The sequence below is a fragment of the Balaenoptera borealis genome (assembly GCF_965194805.1).
Source record: "Balaenoptera borealis genome assembly, chromosome: 6".
Lineage (NCBI taxonomy): Eukaryota > Metazoa > Chordata > Mammalia > Artiodactyla > Balaenopteridae > Balaenoptera > Balaenoptera borealis.
This window is the reverse complement of record NC_138863.1, coordinates 29,738,513-29,750,555: the sequence shown is the minus strand read 5'-3', so window position 1 is coordinate 29,750,555 and position 12,043 is coordinate 29,738,513. Positions and strand designations below refer to the sequence as shown.

The window sequence follows — 12,043 nt, the reverse complement described above, 5'->3', positions numbered from 1 at the left end:
AAATCCAGGTTTAAAGGAAACTGCCATTTATTAAACAGGAAGAGTCAAACTGCCTTGGCTGGCAGTGACTTTCCATTGAGATGTCATACATTTTTCTCAGTTTAGAAGAGCACAATAACAATGCCAGCATGAGGCTTTAGACTTGACTGAAAAGAGGAAATAGCTACTGTATTTGTCTTAAACCATATGTGTTGCTGAAAGGCAAATAAATAATTCTCACTGAAATAAAGACTAATAAAGATCTATATGATCTTAAATCTTTAGAGTAGCCACTGAAGTGAGTGCCAGGCTGCATTGTGGACATGAATATAAACAGGTCCACCCAAGTCCATTAGAAATGTGTGAAAAATGCTTGGTGTGGAGCAAAGTTCAGAGAAGCATCCCTCAAGTTTGTGGTTTGGTTGCCAAAGAATGTGAAGAGGCGTATTTACTACAGGGATTCAGCTGCTGTGAGGAACCAAGTTATCACATTCCTGGGTTACATTTACTTCGATACTCAAGTGACTAATGTCTAGTTCTGGAGCACAGAACTGTTTATTGAATTAAACAAACTGGTTTCTTATCTATGCAGATTTAATAGATGGTAAAGCTGAAACTCTTTTCTGGATAAATAGATTTCACTACAAAGAGTTCTGGCAGAAAGAATAGTGATAAATAGTCTATAAAATCCAGATGATTTGGGGAAAGGACGTCTGGTAGAAATGTGTATCATTAAACTTTTAAATGTGGTTTTAAATGAGGCTTGGCTGTAGAGGGAAACATTTTGTTTATCCACCTTGACAAAACACAAAGATTCTTTCTGGCAGAGCATTTGGTGAATGCAGAGGGGTTCAATTTAGTTCCATGTCGTTGAGTTAGATGGGTTTTCATGGACCATTGCAGAAATGTATACCTAACAGAACCTTAAGAAAATTTAGGCTCTAATCTGCTTTGATCAGAGAGAAGGATTTGATGTTGCTGACAGTTGTCTACGTGGATTGCCTTTGTAGAGTTCCCCATACACCCTGATAAAAAAGAACTCAAGAATGTATCTCCTGTGAAATGCATCTTCCGTGAAAAGAACAGGGGCGCTTGAGGGAAACTGTAGTCTGCTTCTGACTGAATGACAGGAATGAGTAGAAAGAATCAATGGACATGAGAGAGAAACTCTTTGGTGAAAACCACAGATCCATTACCCGGCAAACATACATGGTCAGCAAACTTTATTTTTCAAGAGCCGTCTAGTTAGGGAAGAGAGATTTTGTTGAAAAGCGTGTGTGTGTGTGTGTGTATATGTGTGTGTGTGTGTGTGTGTGTGTGTGTGAGGGTGGGGGGAGTTATTTGAGGTCATTGCTCAATATTTTCCACTATCAAATATAAACTGTATACCACACCCCAGTTTGTGCTCAAGATGTTTGGCACCAGCAGAATATTTTGCTGCTCTTTGGAAAAACGATCTCTGCTTGGAAGGTGTTGGAGCACAGTAGTATTTTATAAAGATTCCCTATTTATTCACCCAAGAGAAACCAGGGAGTTTTAAATGGAAATTGAAGGTTGAGTGTGATAGTGATGGTTCCTGGGGTTGGGAGGTGGTAGAAAGATAATTGTTGGATTGCACCTTTCTGGCCTGGCATAGCCTAACCTTGACTAAGAGAAGCATCTTGCCTATCTGTAGCTCCCATGTCATTTATTGCTTAATGCCATAGTTTAAGACAAATGACAATATTCTTTGGCATATTAGGATAAATGTAAGTGGTTTGGTTTGGCTGGAAAAGACACAACAAAAAAAGGGAGTGTTTTGGTAATGAAGGCCTTTGAAGGTCATACTTAAGCATTTGGGTTTTATTCCATTGTCAGCTGGGAGCAAATAAAAATGTTTGTAGCAGGGTGTGGCATCGCTGAATTTTTGTTTTTGTAAAGATCATCTGGTAGCAGTTTGGGAGATATTGCCACAATTGAAGTCAAAGATGGAAGGGCCTTAGGCAGTGAGAGTTAGAATGGAGATGAGGGAGACTTATTTGAAAGACATTCATTTTGGAGATTAATAGAAGCTTTCAGGAAGCTTAGCTAAGCTAGGATAACCTTCACAATAACCTTTTTTATTGAGTTGTCATTGAAAATCAACCCTGGATAGAATAACTATAGCTAATTTCAGGCATACAAATGTTTTATTCCATTTTAAAGGCAATGGGGTGGGGGAAGAGAAGATTTTTTCTTTATGAAAAAAATACAAAAAAAAAATACAATTGAATCAAGTGCACAGGAAATGATACCTATTTTCACTCTGCTGGGATCAAGCTCTTTTCATAAAAGGCACTTGCAGGCTGATTTTCATGTCCTACCCTCAGGCTTCACTAGGACAGTTTAAGAGAACACAGCACTTATTTGAAAGGTCAACGCCTACTTACATAACAGTTGATTTAATGCTCCACCCAGAAGGTTGTGTCCGATTTGTACAATCTGTATGGCTCTGTTGATTGTGGGGAGGAAAACAGAGTGAATGATTAACCTTGGGTCAGGGAGAAACTTTCAGGCTTAATTCCTTTGCAAGACTTTAAGATAATGAACACATGGGTACAATTTAAATATCAGGCCATAAAGTGGTCTATCGCCTCTGGAATCAGAATGCCTGTCTTCAAATCCCAGTCTATTTCTTCCTGGCTGTGGAATCTTAGACAAATCACCTACTACCTTGAAGCCTCAGTTTCCTCATTTGTAAAATGAGAGTAGTAATAGTTCTAACTCATAGGGTTGCTATGATGATCACAAAAGGAAATCCTCAGAAAGTGGCTAGCTCAGTGCCTGGCACAGAAAGCATGCTCAATAATTATAGCTATTGATTACTACCAGTTTAAGACTAAAAGCAGTACACAATGGAGGGGGGTAGAGGGAAGGTAGAAAGATAACAGGATTTCTTTTTATCACTTCAGGAGAAAAATGAGAAGATTTAAGTACAGATTTTAAAACTTGTTTTGTGTGTTTTATATTTTGAAAAATATTGATCTGTATTGAGATCACACCTTGTTAGATGCCTGCCTTCTGAAGGCAGTTGGCGGACCCCTATGTCAAGCCCCCAAAGGCCACTATTATCCCCATATCTGACCAAGAGTGGTGAGAAAATAGACACTGTAAAGCATTATATTTCTCTTACTTTTTAACAAAGCTATTTTCATCTTTTGTTAAAGGTCTAGGTCTTTACCTCACTTTTCTCCAAATTTTATCTAAAGTCTGGGAAAGAATCACCACCATTAGCAATGTAATGTTTCAAAGCCTTGGTCAGAGCAGAAATCCCTAAATTTCCTTAAAAAGTGATTTCTATGTATGCAAATAATTTTTTAGCAAGAAGAAGTAGGCACTTAATTTGGAAACCTTGATGCCATAGGACTTCTGTAACTATTTTTGTAGGGCATATGACTAGATAGCTACTGGAGATCTGAAATGTTCAATTTATGTCGTGGATATTTTCATCCACATAAGCAGTCAAAACTAGAGCTTTAATCCTTTTTAGGGTCTTCTGGGCAATGTTATGTCTACTGAAGAACTGATCTTGGAAGCAGCAGCCACAACAGAATACCTACCAGATTATTAAACTGCTCAAAAATAGATACCACCCATGGTTTAGACAGTAAAAAAAGGTTGTACGTTAAAATCGTTAACCATGACCTGAAATCTCTGCAGACAAAGATATGCTTCAGAAAACTCAGGGACACCGAGTGGAAGTTTGTGCTGCTACTGTAACATACCTCTGTTTTCTGTTTCATCATTACTTGGCACTAAATATGTTTTGGTCTTAATCACATATTGTCAATAACATTGACAGAAATCTAGGAAGAATACCCAGTTTAGGATAGAAACTGAATTAGCAGCTATTATATGCTTATTTCAATTTGTATCAATATATTTCCTTTCTAAAAAAAAAGAAGGAAGAACACTCAAGTAATTTGCAAAATGTATTGAAGTTGCAGCCACTTCACGAAACTATTCATCATCCAGAGAGGTAGTTAGTGAACTTGGTAAAGCGGGTGGAAGGGAAACTTGTTTTGGTAGCAACGGTAATGTTTTTTCAAGACAGAAGCAAAAACGTCGGGGGAGGTGGGAGGGGCAACAATTCTAGAACTTCCTCCCATTCATACAAGATTACGCCTGAAAATATTTCTGCCTTTTTTTCACTTAGAAGGAGATATAGGAGGGAGTATAGGATCAAATGTAGTAGTGGAAGATAAAATAAAGAACCAGTTGAAAGATTTGCCCATTGACAGTAAACAAACCGTTGAGTTCCAGAATCATTATTGCGATGGTTTAGAGACATCCTTCATGAACACTTTCAATTATTTGACAGTAGTGAAAGTAAAGCTAGCAGGCTCAGCATTCCACTTTATCATGGTCAATCTATATTAGGTGTAGTTTGTTGAGGTCTGCAAAAACAGATGTTGAGGAGACCATTGGAAAAAGAAGCAGTGCAAAAGAAAGGACTCCAGAGACTGAATTATATCTGTTGGAATGGTTGAAGGAATCAGTGAGAAAGGAAGACTAAAGGAGTCTGAGATTGCAGCGCTGTTTATAGTAGCCAAGATATGGAAGCAACTTAAATGTCCGTCGACACATGAATGGATAAAAAAAAGATGTGGTACATATATGCAATGAAATACTACTCAGCCATTAAAAAGAATGAAATAATGCCATTTGCAGCAACATGGATGGACCTGGAGATTATCGTACTAAGTGAAGTACGTCAGACAGAGAAAGACAAATATCATATGATATCACTTATATGCTGAATCTTTAAAAAAAATGATAAAATGAACTTATTTACAAAACAGAAACAGACTCACAGACTTAGAGAATGAAATTATGGTTATGGGGGGGGAAGGGTGGGGGAGGAGGATAGATCGGGAGTTTGGAATTGACATGTACACACCGCTATATTTAAAATAGATAACCAGCAAGGACCTACTGTACAGCACAGGGAATACTGCTCAATATTCTGCAATAACCTAAATGGGAAAAGAATTTGAGAAAGAATAGATACATGTATATGTATAATTGAATCACTTTGCTGTACACCTGAAACACAATATTGTTAATCAACTATGTTCCAATATAAAGTAAAATAAAAAATAAATAAATAAACAAATTAATTAGAAAATAAAGGAGTCTCAGAGCTGTTTTCAGATACTTGAAGATGAGGAAAAAGTAAGACATTTATGCTGTCTTAAGGTCATAAATAGTAAGACATTTATGTTGATTCCAAAGTTGGAGCTAGAGCAAAAAATTAGTTGGCATAATAGCTAGGAAAAGTTTGGTTTAGTGGATGGGATTTCCCTGGTGGTCCAGTGGTAAAGAATCCGCCTTCCAATGCAGGGGACGCAGGTTCCTTCCCTGGTCAGGGAACTAAGATCCCACATGCCACGGGGCAACTAAGCCCACGTGCCACAACTACTGAGCTCACGCGCCTCAACGAGAAAGCCTGTGTGCCACAAACTACAGAGCCCACGCACTCTGGAGCCCGTGCACCACAACTACAGAGCCCATGCACCCTGGAGCCTGCGCACCACAACTAGAGAGAGAAAACCCGCATGCCACAACTAGAGAGAAGTCTGCATGCCGCAAAAGAGCCTGCGCTGAAGCGAAAGATCCCGCATGCCTCAACGAAGATCCCAAGTGCTACAACTAAGACCCGATGCAGCCAAAAAAAAAAGAAAATAAATAAATAAAATAAATATTTTAAAAAAGTTTGGTTTAGTTGGAACCAAGAACTTATAGCTGTTCAAAACCTACCAACCGGAATTCCCTGGATGTCCAGTGGTTAGGGCTCCATCCTTCCACTGCAGGGGGCCTGGGTTTGATCTCTGATCAGGGAACTAAGATCCTGCATGTCGCAAGAAGAGGCCAAAAAAAAGAGAAAACTAACCAACAAACCAAACAAAGAGATATTTATTTATACATTGCACTTGAATGGCTGCTGGTGGGGACACTGTAGAAGGCATTGACACCTGCACTCAGGGGGTCCTTAACATCATCCATTAAGGACAAGAGTCTATGATAATAGACATTACTTTTGAGCCCTTATTCTCTATTTACTGCTTAGGAAACTAAAGGTGAGGAAACTTAAGGAAATTGCAAAAACCATTCAGTTGGTGAGTTGGCATGGTTAGATTCTTATTGAAATGTGTAAGTGCCCAAGTTCTTACCCTCTGGGCACCCAAGGTACAAGAATCCTTTCTCAAGAGTGTTTAAGGAAATAGTTTCTGAGAATGACACTGAATTTAGAGAATAATTCTACTTTCCTTTTCTAGAACTGTACCTGTGGCTGAATAAAAAAGCAAAACAAAAATAAACCACTCCTCCCTGCAAATGAGGAAGACTATGTAGGAGGAAGCTCAGAATGATATAAGATAAAGAAAGCCTCTTTGTTTTTTGTTTTTTAATTAATTAATTAATTTATTTTTGGCTGTGTTGGGTCTTCGTTTCTATGCGAGGGCTTTCTCTAGTTGTGGCAAGCGGGGGCCACTCTTTTTTTTTTTTTTTTTCGGGGGCCACTCTTCATCGCGGTGCGCGGGCCTCTCACTATCGCGGCCTCTCTTGTTGCGGAGCACAGGCTACAGACGCGCAGGCTCAGTAGTTGTGGCTCAGGGGCCTAGTTGCTCCGCGGCATGTGGGATCTTCCCAGACCAGGGCTCGAACCCATGTCCCCTGCATTAGCAGGCAGATTCTCAACCACTGCGCCACCAGGGAAGCCCTCTTTGTTTTTTAATTAGACCCTTTCTCACCACTCCTCACCCGCCCCCCAACCCTCCAAGCCCAGTGGACCCAGCTTGTGAGAACGGTTTTTATCTTTGAGCTTCTGTTGTAGCTACACAGTAGTGCTGTGCCAGAGGCCCATATTTACCCAGAATCTATTCTATTCCTGGGCCTGGTTCTAACTCTGCTGTTAAAGTTACTGCAAATGTGGAAAAGTGAAGAACCAAATTACCAGACCAGGAACCAAATTACCAGACCATGGCTGGACTATCCAGCCATGGCAGCTGGATTCTGAGGATATCAGGCAAACGCATATTCTTTACTGCTCCATAGCAGGTTAAGTCTCAAGTCCCCTTGTGGTCTCTCGTGACCTGGGCCATATGTGGACTGCATTTGCCCAAGAGCCTCTTCTTTCTGCCGGGACCCCACTGTGATTTCTTCTTGTCCTACAAAGGGCAAGGGTACTTTCAATAGGTGCATATCCACGTCTTGGCTTAACACTTCAGGCACAGGACATAGGTGAGAGAGAAGAAAATCAGAAAGAGGAAGAAAAATTTAACCCAGTTTCTAGTTTTTTTTTTTTTAATTAATTTATTCTTTCTTTATTTTTTTATTGGTGGCTGCATTGGGTCTTCGTTGCTGCGCGCGGGCTTTCTCTAGTTGCAGCAAGCGGGCGCTACTCTTCCTTGTGGTGTGCGGGCTTCTCATTGCAGTGGCTTCTCTTGCTGTGGAGCACGGGCTCTAGGCGCGCGGGCTTCAGTAGTTGTGGCTCGCAGGCTCTAGAGCACAGGCTCAGTAGTTGCGGCGCACGGACTCAGTTGCTCCGCGGCATGTGGGATCTTCCCGGACCAGAGCTCAAACCCATGTCCCTGCATGGGCAGGAGGATTCTTAACCACTGTGCCACCAGGGAAGCCCCCCAGTTTCTAGTTCTGATCAAAGCCCTCCAACCAAACCCCACTGTGAGGCTCTGAGGACTCCATTTGTCCTCACCTAGCAGAGCCCTCAACGGGAACCAGGTTCTTCATGGGAGCAGTGCCCCCTAGAGGTTAGCATGACCCATCGTCACATCTCGAGATTCTCCTCTTATCTTAGATATGTTTCTTATTAAAACAAACGAGAGCTATTTTATCTCAGTACACTACTGTGGATCACTTGTGACCCATCTCTGAACATCTGTACATCTTACTCTATCTATTCCAGGATTCCTTCACAATTATTCCTGGTGTCCCAGTTCCACAATAGTTTCTTGTTGGTTTTCCCCATTGGTCCACCCACAAATTCAGATTGCATGACATAGGGCCAAGATTAGGGTGAGGCAAGTGAGGTTGGGTCATGAAAGTACAGAGCCAGATCCTGACTTCACTTAAAATTTTGATATTTTGTTCAGCATGGATCTTTTACATTCATTTTGTTTACTGAGATTTTTGGTGCCTGTTAAATTTTGCCTTAATTACCTCACCCTAGTTCCAGCCCTGCCATGACACCTGAGCCCATTGACGTCCACGGTACTAGGTAGCCTATCATGTTGAAAGAGCATTGGAACTCAGGAGAGATGGTTCTAAATTTTTGTTCTACATGTCATTAGCTGCATGACTTTGGATGAGCCACATTCCCACTTAGGATCCCAGGGGCCAAATCTGAAAAATACAGGTGACATTTAGTTTAAACTTGTATGAGAAGGTCAGAGATGGCAGGACAATGTATTCTAGCTCTTTTACTGTATATGCCTCCAAGTAGCACCAAATCCAGTGCTTTGCACAGAATGGGTATTCAAAAAATTTCTCCTAGGGACTTCCCTAGCGGTCCAGTGATTAGGGCTCTGCGCTTCCACTGCAGGGGGCTACAGTTGAATGGTTGTAAGTGTACTGGTTGTTTACCCTCGTGATCACGTGGCTGCCTGGGGGCTGTGTCTGCAGCTGCCCAGCATCAGGAGAGAGTGTATCGCTATATCATATACTGCACATTGCTAGCTGGGAAAAGGTCAAAATCCAAACTTCCAAGTACAGTTTCTACTGAACGTGCTTTGCTTTTGCACAATCATAAAGTCAAAAAATAAGTTGAATCATCGTAAGTCGGGGACGGTCTGTACTTTTGATAATTCAAAAGCCAAGTATTTCTCCAAGTACTCAAGCCCAAGAAAGCAGTCAGAAAATATCCTGGCACCTATACAAGTAACACAATATATCGTCACTAAAACATAATGCAAGCAGTTTATTTCCTGACAAGGAACTTGGAAGAAACTGAGTAGCAAATCACTTGATACAATAAAATTCCTTTTTAAAAATTCTACTTTTAGAACACTTTCCTCTATCTTTTCTGTCCATCACAGATTTTCTCTACTAAGACAAAGTCAGACAAACCACTTCAAGCCTAAAGTCTGATTCCCTGAAACTATGTTTAATAACTCACGTGACTAGTTATTAAAAGAAAAATCTTGGCAATTCTAAGCTCAACTTTAAAGCCACCTAAGAATAGTCATGTTAATAGTAACCATAGATATCTTGAGTCAAAAACATTTTAGTTTTGCTTGCATTCAAGATAAAGTTTTGAAGGTTCTGGAAAGAGATATTCAGAATGGTCATTCTATTACTTCTAAAAAAGTCTAATTCCACCATACCGACCTGGAAAATTGACTGAAAGGCAGTGTCCAGAATGTTCTTTAGAATTTACCTGTCTTTCACTTCGGAACTAGCTTGTTAAGCGACACCTGCGTTGAACTTTACGCCAGTTACAGTGCAAAGCAAATCATCTTCTCAAACAGGTTTTCCCAGCTCTAATGTGCTTAGGCAGCAGTTACAGGCCCTGAATTATTACCCTAAAATGGATTTGGTAAGCCTACATTAAAGAGATACATAATATGAACTAATGGTTTATTCAGTGCCTTTTCAACAACCATGAGAAGGGAGTTGATGTGATGTACCCAGAAGGTATCCCAATCAACCACTTTCACCTGCATTTCCACGGGATGGGCACCGTTCACCCAGGGTACTGAGATTGGTGCCCTTTGGTGACCTCTTCTGACCTTTGGGCATGCTAAATTTCTGCTCAGCACAAGCTTTCTCCTTGACCATGAGCTCAAGTAAGTCAAGAAAGGGATGTGGCAGCCTAAAATAAAAAGAGGGGGAGTGAATTTGCCCTTGGCTGTTTTAATAGAATTGGGGGAGTATTTGTCCAACTCTGCTTGAGCTGGTCAGAATGTACCCGGGGGTACTGTGTTCTTTCCTTGGAATTAAATTTATGAAGAACAAGGATAAACTGGAGCATGTCCAGAAGAGAGGGGATAGGTTGAAGAGAAAGCTTAAAATGACATCATGGGAGGAGTGTTGAATGAACTGGTGGAAGCTATTTATCCTGGAAAAGAAAGAGCAGGGTAACTTTTTTCATGCAGAGAAGGGAATTGTTTTATCTGGCCAGAGAGTAAAGCTAAGAATATGAGGGAAAGAGAAATTTTAGCTCAATATAAAGCAAAACTTTCCAGAGATTATAGTTGTTAAAAATTGGCATTTATTCATTTAATACATATTTCCTGAGCATCTCCTATGTGTTCTAGGCCCCAGTGAAACAGAAGTGAATAGCAATGAACTGAAGCCATGGAGCTTTCAGTCTAGCACAAAGCTTTGTCAGATGATGGCACATTTCTCATACTTAGAGATGTTTAATGAGACAACCATAAATTGAAGGTTTTTCTGGCATCGAATGTGACTGGACTTAATGTCTAAAGTTCTGCCAACCCTGAAACTCTATGTTTTGGTTACTCTAATGTTACACTTGATGCAGTTTAATGGCTCTCCTGGCCATGGGTCAGGATGTACGGTTCTGATTCTGTGGCTTAGCCATGGTCTTCTATCAGTCAATGCATATATGCAGTGCTGCCTTGCTAAGTGTAGTTTCATTTCATTTCATTTCATTTTATTTTATTTTATTTTATTTTACTTTATTTTATTTTCTGCTAAGAGGGATGGGGTGGCATGGAGAGAAAACACTATAAAAGTTCTTTCATATGTGATGTACAGTGAAGGGAAACAATTTTCTTATGCTCCATATTCACCCCCAAAGATCTGGTTATCATTTCTATTACTTTTATTCTTTTTCAACTTGCCATTATTGCTTGGGGAATGGGAGCTCTTCCTTTACAGACCAGTTTCAATTCTTTAATCTCTTTGAAGGAGGATGGAGTCAGGTGGCTAAAAACCACAGAATCATAGTCCTTAAAGTAAGATGAGATAGTAGAGATAATCTACTCTAGTCCTTTCATTTTATACACAAGAAAACAGAAATTTAGCAGAACACTTTAAAAGACCTGAATATGAAAGACAGAAGCACCAATAACCACTAGAATTTTAGGCAGAATATCGACTTTGGGCAAAGAAAGTTTTATGAAGAATCAAATAGAGGGACTTCCCTGGTGGTCCAGTGGTTAAGACTCTGCCCTCCCAGTGGAGGGGGCACAGGTTCAATCCCTGGCTGGTGAACTAAGATCCCACATACTGCATGGCGAGGCCAAAAAAGAATCAAATAGAACTTCTAGAAATTACAAAGTTAATCTTGAAATTTAATTTAATGGATGCATAAAATTGTAGCTTAGACCCAGTTGAAGGGAGAATGTAAACTAGAAGACATATCTGAAGAAGTTATCCAAAATGTAACACAGAGAGACAATGATATGAAAGATATGAAAGGAAGGCTAAAAAATGAGGAGCAAAGAGTTAAGAAGATCTAACATATATCAACTCAGAGTTTCAGAAGGGTATAAAGCCTTGTGTTAACCAGGTGGTTAAAAGTGGATGCACAGGGACTTCCCTGGTGGGCCAGTGGGTAAGACTCCATGCTCCCCACGGAGGGGTCCTGGGTTCAATCCCTGGTCGGGGAACTAGATCCCACATGCATGCTGCAACTGAGCGTTCACATCCGCAAAGAAGATCTCACATGCTGAAACTAAGGCATGGCGCAGCCTAAATAAATAAATAAAAAAGAAAGAAAGTAAAAGCCAAGGATCCTTAAAAAAAAAAAAAAAAAGTGTATCCACAATCAGAATCTAGTTTATATTCAGATGTTTTGATCATTTAATAATAAAGGATTATAAAATAATGTCCATAATAGTCCTAATCAGGACAGAGGATGACTGATTTGGGTACCACTCAATCTGGTGATTCTCAGAGGTGCCAGATATTCTCTGGAGAGGAGAGGGTCCCCCATTGTTGTCTTGATAGCATCCACAAACCCTTACATCTGTGGTTTAGGAGGAAGGGTTCCTGTGGTCTTCATCTAACTATAGAACAACTCTTTAAGAGAATAAAATTGGAAGACAAAAATTATCCTAAA

At 40.2% G+C, this 12,043-nt stretch overlaps 1 protein-coding gene across 11 annotated transcripts in view; it reads right to left on the bottom strand.

Annotated features, from left to right (window-relative positions):
* Positions 1-12,043, bottom strand: part of CMKLR2 (chemerin chemokine-like receptor 2) — a 75,032-nt gene that overhangs the window by 10,636 nt on the left and 52,353 nt on the right. For 6 of the 11 annotated variants that reach the window (XM_082397157.1, XM_082397158.1, XM_082397159.1 and 3 more), the window contains one exon: positions 2,388-2,449. The exons of 4 other annotated variants lie outside the window; for them this stretch is intronic. The gene's annotated coding sequence lies outside the window, so the exon portion shown is untranslated. Of the gene's footprint in view, positions 1-2,387; positions 2,468-12,043 lie in introns of those variants that run through there. One more of the 11 variants, XM_082397154.1, reaches the window with a different exon arrangement.